Source organism: Ceratosolen solmsi, unplaced genomic scaffold, assembly GCF_000503995.2.
Source record: "Ceratosolen solmsi marchali unplaced genomic scaffold, CerSol_1.0 scaffold6, whole genome shotgun sequence".
Lineage (NCBI taxonomy): Eukaryota > Metazoa > Arthropoda > Insecta > Hymenoptera > Agaonidae > Ceratosolen > Ceratosolen solmsi.
In genome coordinates, this window is record NW_011948414.1 from 4,334,209 (window position 1) to 4,342,874 (window position 8,666).

Here is an 8,666-nt window from a genome sequence, read left to right on the forward strand (position 1 = left end):
AGACTAAAATAATCGCTGGGAGTGGGAAAAATTGACACGGGGCGGTAAAATCTGTTTCCTTTGAGGGTGGCTGCTGACTCGACCAATTTCCCTCGTACCGTAACACACGTGGGGGTAGCAACTCGAACCCCTCGACAGTCGAATCGATAGTCACTAGCGCGAACGCACGTTTTTGCATTCGTCTTGCCTCCCCTATCCCGTTGTTTTCTCTTTGCTCTCCCGCCCTTTAATCCCAACGACGCTTTAAGGTCAGCTGCAGTTCCCAAATGGAATTCGCGGGGATAGCGCTTTGATCAAATTGAATATCGCTTCTGTCCTTCGCTGATCAGTTAAGTAAATAGAATCGAAGAAGACGTAAAACTCATTTGAGTATAATTTCTTTGGTGCTTTAACCTTCTCTCTCTCTCTGTTTTTTTTTTATTTTCCACATCTTTGTCATGTATGCCAAACGATTTTTTTAAAGATTAGGGCAGAGGGTAGGGTGTAGAGAACGAGGGGCAGTGGTAGGGGGGATGGGGAGGGGGGGGGAGATATGGGATACTGCGTTGCGTAAATCGATAAAATTATCTTATTTTCATTTTACTTTTGTGATGTTGACTTTTAGTTGTCTCTTCGACTTGTTACGATCAAATTCCAGTCTCTTAAATTCGTAATTTAAAAAAAAAACTCTACACATTTATAAATCAATAACTTCTTGATGTATTTAATGTTGCACTTAACAATAATTTATTAAAAATGTTTTTCTTAACATCGAGTTTTCTCACTTGTTTTTGCTGAAAATGAATATTTTATGAAGCCAAAATCCTTCGCTTTTTGCAGCACAGTACGCGCGCGCGCGCGCGCGCGTGTGTGTGTGTGTGTGTGTGTGTAAAAAAAAGAAAAGAAAAGAAAAAAAAAATATGGTAAGTAGTATAAATGAAAATTTATCATAAATTTAAATAAATAGGTCTTATTTCATACTCGAGTGTGCACACGTTTCAGCGAAGTATCATTGAAATATTACAGTTTGAGAGCATTTTTATTAAATAATGCTATAATAATAATGCTTAAGCGAGCTAAGTCAACGATCAAATTACTCTTAATTAAAAGAATTAATTTTACATGTTTCCGATTATAGGCACTTTATTGAGGAACATCAAATTTATGTGCCATCTTATTTGTAAATATAATGGTTATAAACGTACGAGAATGTAATAAAAATTTATGAAAAATATCATTTCAAGCATTATATACTCGTGGCTTTATTTACGATGATATTTCCACCACATACTACAACTGTAATTGTATTTTATAAAAGAAAAGAAAAACAAATGAACTATACGATGTAAACATTTATAAGTTTTTAAGTCCTTCGAAGCGCCATTAGCATGTAGGTCAGTATTTTACTAAGCGCAATGAAAAATTATTAATACGCCTATAAATTTCTGCTTATTTATTTATATTTTATTAAAAAATAATAGCATTGTATATATAATTGATCATTACTGAGCTTAAAGATTGGTGGATCATCCTGTAATTTAGAGAGTTTAAAATGCTCAATAATTAACGATGCAAATAAAATTAAGAGCTTAAGCTATTAAAAAAAAAAAAAAAAAATAAGAAGATGAAAAAAAAAAAGAAAAGAAAACGAATATCGGCTCTTTCATTGAACTTTTCTCATAGAAAGTGAAGGGAAAAAAAAGGTCCTCCCTCTCATAACATCATTCAAGCCCGGTCGAGCGAATCCAAAGGGTCTCCCATCTCCTCCTGTGTATCAAGGGAAAAGTCAGCCATCAATTTTTCCAACTCCGATGCTTAACAGCAAGCTAAAGACTTTTTTGCCGAGTTTCGACCTTGAAATAGCGAAGCGGGCACGGCAACGGAACGGGATCGGAGGGGGCGGAGGGGGTGGATGGGCTAGAGGCTAGAGGAGGGAGGATAATGAGCCGAGAGAGAAATTCGAATGGAAACGATGTTTCTCCTCACAACGCGAGAGGGGTATCATCAGGGTATAAATCATACAAAAGTCGACTCAAGCCTTGCTACGACTTCATAAACAAGACGATAAATTGTTTGTAGAAGGAGCAGATAAGATTTCCATGCCTGTTCTTAACTTCTCGATGATAAGATGCCGGGGAAAGAGGAGAGTGGGTAAGTGAGGGAATGATAGGAGGTGGGGCGAGCGAGGAAGCTTAATGTTTCCCGACATTGCTGTATTATATGTCAACGCTTACCTTATACAACGTCGAAAGATCTTGTTCCAGAGACGGATTAATCGTCTGCTGCCAGATTAACGGCGTCCCTCAATGATTCACACCACGAATGACTTTGGGGGATGAGAGCCGCCGCGTGAGCTCGTCTTATAATTATGTTTTTGGCGTGAGCCATCGGCACTTACATCTTCCACATATTTGCCGCCCACGAGAATGTGCAAAAATACGCATGTGGGTTCCACCGCGGAAGTGCGAAAGGCGAAAAATGTAGGCAAAGCCTCGAGAACGAGAAACTTGTTATAAGTTTATTATACTTTATGGAGTGCGGCCCCACTAAGGATATCGAAGTTCAAAAATTTGCATAGGCGTGAAACTTATGTGATAACTCATTGAAAATATTAAGTAAGTGATCTAATAAAAATGCTAGATTTTACATTGACGAGTGATCGCTTATTCGATAATAATATTTGATTGTTATGACGATGATCTTACGTCAGGTGCAACAACAGCTAGACACTCAAGTCGTAGCCTATTATTTAAGTTTTACGATACCTTCACCCGTCTGCTCGATGCATTTACCATTTTAAAACGTGTATATCTTATAAATAATCATTTATATGTGAATATTCAATGAACAAAGCATAAAATAAGAGGTACATCGTATAATATAATTTAACTAGCCGATATAGGAGAAGATGGAGTGAGATGATAAATATGTAGGGGAGAGGATGAGGGGGAAAGAGCTAGCTGTAACTGACGTAAAATGCAATTATTATCCAAAATGAAAAGTTGCACGAGAATTTATAACATTAATTTATTATATTATTCAATGTAATTTACAATTGTAGTTTACAACGTGCTCGTAAAGGTTATGATGCTACAGCTTGAAACATGCATTTCAGTTGTTTCGTCACTCCAAGTCAACGCTGCTTGAATTATGGCATCTCCCCTTTTATTTGGAATTTTATACGACTAGAGATTTTTAAGAATCTCGGGTGTATTGCTATGGGATGATCACTCGACGAGGAATAATTTGCTTTATATACGGCCTCGATGTTTTTGGGACAATTTCAACGCACAACGTGCATATTTTTGAACGATAAAAAGAGCAAAAGTCAAAATCACGTCATCGTTGGCCTAAGAAAGTGAAAAAGAGACGGGAGACGGCCGGAAGAGGAGCGAACGACATGCGAACAAAGAAAGCCAAATGTCTAAAGCGGCTGTATCTCCTAGGAGAGAAAATAATCAGCAGATACATAAAACGTTCTCTCTTTCTCTCTCTCTCTCTCTCTCTCTCTCTCTCTCTCTCTCTCTCTCTACACACTTATCTATCTATCTCTGACGAGATTGCGCGTAAATGCTCAAGATGGCCGTGGTGGTCGAGACTAAGCGTTACGTGACTCTCGAGAGGCATTTATTGCACGACTGCTGACCAAGGGAGGGAGAGCATGAGAAGCGGAATGAGAGAAATGAGGAGAAGGCGGAATGTTTGTGCGGTTATTACGGTTGCAGAGGCTACACAAGTGCATCGTGAATAACAGTGGAATGGACTCGCTTTGCTTTCCACTTCGCGTTTACTTAATGCAAGCAAGACAAGTGAAAACACGTAGTGCCGTGTGTCTTTGACGTCCGAATGTCGCGTGTTGGGCGATATGCCTCGGCATCTCTACCTCAGCTAGGATTATTAGCTTCGCGTTGGTTAAGCTTTTATCGATCATCACGCGTACAATGTGCTTCTGTGCTTCATTCATTGGCACTTCAATTAACCGAAGCTCAGCTCACGAATTGCACTCGCGATCTATCTATTCGTTTGCCAATACATTTAAAGCCAATTTGAATATTTAATGGAAAACGTATGACCTTGGACCCACTCCCCCTGCTCCCTTAAGCAGGAAGTGAACGATATTGGCCGCATCCCGGGATGTGAGGATCTGACCCGAGACACTCCAACAGCCGGGAATTTTTCTCCTCGGGTGATGGGACGTTGGTGCACACATGGGCCGCACGCGACTCCGACTCGACACGTGTAAGGCAGTGGTAGCGCGTGTGTAACATATGAAAGTCCGACACGGCCGGTGTCATTTAAAAGATAACCGAGTCCCCCCTTCACCGGCCCCCTCGCTGTCACTGCGTCCAGCACCGCCGACGCCACCGACGCCATCTCCGTCTCCGTCGCCGTCTCCGTCGCCGTCGCCGTCGCCGTCGCTGCCGCCGCCACTACCATGTATGGAAAGGCGAATAGGTTTGTCTGGAAACGGTTCGCGTCATCGATTTTTTCGCGGTCGTTCACCGGCGAGTCGAGCCGACGCGGAAGGCCCGCGGGTTCGGCCTCTAGCATCATCCGATGTTACTTGAAAGTGTCCGTGGCAGTTCGATTGCGCCTAAACCCGTTGCTTCCCCATTCTAACTTTCGTCTCACTCGCGATGCGATACAATACCACCGCAGTCGAATATCTCCGCTGGTAAAGTAGATACTCCTTCGAGCCTCCGTCCAGCGAACAACTCAATCGCGCAAGCGACAATGTACAAGAGCTCGGCTATACCAAAGTTATAGCTGCTATAACATTAATTTCAAATGCTTCTCTCAACTCTTTTTGCCGATCTTATCGTCCTCGAGCTTATTCGCCAAAGCGAGTCGCGCGCTCTGATGCGAGCGCCCGGTCGCAGAAAATAGAGCGTCATAAGCCGCTGAGGCGACTTCCTCGAGCCATTGGTGTTTCTTTAATTGACTTTGGCCCCGAGCTAAGCCAAGTGCCGGGGGACTCGTTAAATTGCGGTCAGGTCGCCTCCTCGTCATTCTCGAGTTGCTGTCGGCGCGCTTCGTTTTATCGCTTATCGCGAATAATGCAACTCGCGGAAAAACGAACAAAGGCGCCCGGCGAAAATGGAGCCGTCGGAGTGAGAAATTAGAGATGCGCCATTACCCTGGCGCGAATTCCCTTTAAAGGACGGGCGTTATTGAATTTCATGTAGCTTTTAGTTATGCCGTGATAATCGCATCGCGAGCAGGTAGGGGACGACGAGGGTTGCTGCACCGCCACTAGCTACGGCGATCGATTGCTTCCGAAGTGGCCGAATGATTTTACGGAGCCGTGGAGCTGTATTGGCTTATAGAGCTGCCGGGCTCTCGTTACACGTCGCGCGCCTAATAGCCTTCGACAGATTTGCGCAAATTTTCCCGGCCATTTCCAGCGTCACTATTGCAAACGATGTTCCAAATCAAGGGGCTATTGTAATTATCATCGTTTGCAGGCGAGATCCATTAATGTCTTCAGTAGCGCAACAAGTTCGATGTCCACGCGAGTCTTGAAAATGTCCATTGCCGGATATAGAGTGATGTGTGGAGGGGAACCGGTGTGGGGGCGGCAAGCCAAGTTAAGTCATGTCAAGCCATGTGAAGCCAGTATTGTATGACGAAGCGAAAGTGAAGCGAGTGCGCGAGCTCGGCACCTTTAACTAAACAAATCCTCCGGTTTGCGCGTCATTGTGGATTATTCACAATGACAGCTCGGCTAGTCGCGGCGAAGAGTCGGCCGTGGCGAGCGATGCTCGGTAAATTGAAAGCCAACACAATTGGCGTTAGTCGATGATCGTGGTGGGGAAATCGAAAGTGCCCCGTCGTAATAAACGTGCCGGTTATAAGCCCTGGAGCGAAAGGAGCGTAAAGAAGGCAGAAATAGCGATAATAACGAAAGGATGACGGGGGCGATGAAGTGGGATGAAAGCAACGGCAACTCGAGAAGGGCAGAGCCCGGGGGTTGCAGGGACAAAGCTTTTCGTAGAACGTAGACGAAGCGATAAAGGACGAGGTCAAAGGCCTCCGCCGACGTACGCGAGCGTCCCCGCACCGCACACCGCGCACAGCACACCTACGCCACTTGCCCCTTCTCCGCGCGCGGAATATATTATCGAGCCCCGACACCCGAGTGAGGTTATGTATGCGAGAGACGCAGGCGCACGGGAATCACGTGTCGCGCCAGCCGACGAAAATCAATCGGGTAATTCATCGGTGGCTTATTTCGACTCTGATTTACTCGTCGGCCGATGACGTCATTCGCAAATGCATTGTTCCCTTCGTTATGCGCGGCTCGTCGTCACTCGAATTAAAATGACGGCCGACTGTTTACACGGCTTTACGGCGCACCTAACCTCACTCGCGAGACAGGAAAGAACGTCGCAGATTACAAAATTCCTCGACGCTGCGTCATTACCAATGGTCATTCTCGGCCGTTCTAATGCATCCGCCGCCCAATGAATTATTACATTAGCACTGAAAATGCAATTATATCGTCCCTATAAATTAAGAGGCTCCACACTGGATCTACCACTTGTCGTGGTCAAGTTGGCCTTTTGTTTTCATTCGTGTCGCGCTACTCTCGTCTCTTGGGAGTGGCACAGTTGATTCGGAAAGATTGATAATTGCGCGAAGATGGCTCGTCTCGACTGTTGTAGTCGTTAAATTATTAGCATCCCTGTGCGTGTGCATGCGCGCAGTTCGCGGTATGTAGTTTCATCTCGCTTAATGGCGCGTATTTAATTAATTTAATCATTAATTTAATTTATATTGTTTGATTATGCGCGTATGATTGAGGCCGTTCTATTTGCAATAATCGATGACATTACCCGGAAAGTCTTATAATTTACCGCAATTATACGGGACAAATTTAGAAACTTTAAATTCCCGTTGTCAAAGTCTTTTTCTACTCGACTTATTACCCCCCTTCTTTACATTTTTTTCATTCTCTCCTTTTTTCCTTTCTTTTGCCTTTCTTTCTCATTTTTTTTCATTTTTATATGGTATACATTTAGCCATACTTGTTACATGGCTTACCGTTAATCGAATAAAGATCGAAACGGAGATACGCTTGGCTTGCTGGCACAAATTTATAAATTTGCGTACGGATATATTTAAATGTATAATGAATTTAGCAGCCCTGATATTTAAATCTACTTATATGGATTAAAAGCATTTTTTTTTTATTTTTTTTTTTTCGTTTTAAACGTCATGCATGACACGATTGCGATAATTGCAACGCTTTATAAGCTACATTGAAGGAGTGCTCATTACTCTCTTAATAATTCCAACAGATTATAATTAAATTTTGTACATTTATTTCAGGATCTCGGCAAAATTGGACTTTTAAAGTGAAAAATTTTTGTGCTTATTATGAAATCTCGTTAAGGTTTCTAACTCTTTGACCTTACTATTTATAATGAATAAGAAAGCGTTCGATTCAACTCCATCCTGAGGATTAGAAGATTACAAATTTTTTTCGCTACGTTGTCATTCAAACGTGACTAATAACGAGGAATTAAATACATTTCATCAATTGGAAAATTAGCACCGACTGACTTTTCATACATACCAATCCACAATTTACATGCATTTTAACAACATCATTAAATCATTATAAATATAAAGCCAAATGCTTTTAAGACGTACGTAATTTATATAAATTCGCAACCTTGTGAATTATTTTATATTTCAGATAGGTAAGATAAACGATGCCGTTTATAAATCAATCTTGGCGACGATCAATAATACGCCTGCACAAGCATGTTAGAGAGCACAATACAAAATTCGAATTGCCAAAGACATTTTCCGTATCTTATCTAAAAAACAGCAAACTCCAGCAGTTTGCATGGCAACTACTGAATATTAAGTTTTCATGTCTGTCTCTATCTCTTTTCCTAGAACAGGTAGTTGCCATAAAATTAATTTGAACACGAGCGCGGCGAAAGTTTCGCCGTCGCTCTTTTTCCTCTCCTCCATTTTCTAGAGCGAGGCGGAAATTCGCGCTATTCTAACGGAATAAAACACCGAGGTAAACTCTTTATTTATCCGTTCTCTCTCTCTTCCTCGCTTGGTCTTTAAGGACAGTATGTTTGCTTGGTTTTCTTTTTATGTGCCAAGGTGATGCCGGATTCGAAAGTTTCGCCCGGTCTTTCCTCGATAAGTTTGAAAACTCCCCGACGCGCGGATATACTTTGCCTTTTACTCGGGGAAATTTAAAAAAGTGATTTAGCAAAGAGTGATTTTTGATGGATAAAAAGTTTTGCGCGCTTCGCGCTGAAATATCCAAAACTTTCGATTTTTATCATTACACGTATTTCTACTTAATAAAATCTTGTCGCTTATTTCTCATTAATGACGTCATATGGGTATATCATTTCTTATACTTGCAAAATTATATACATACGCACGCATATGTGTGTGTGTGTGTGTGTGTGTGTGTGCGCGCGCGCGCGCGTGTGTGTGTGTGTAATAAGAGGCATTAATAATAGCAAATATTTAAAAAGGATGTGACTTGTTACTAAAATTAGAAATTATTGATACGAATGTAAAAGAGTTCCAAGCGAGATACGCGCTTAAAAATATATTCCACGAGGTTATCGTATTTACCAAATAAGAGCCTCTTATTTTTTAACGGATCGCGTTATTATTGGGACGATCGGATGTATTAATTTTCAGTC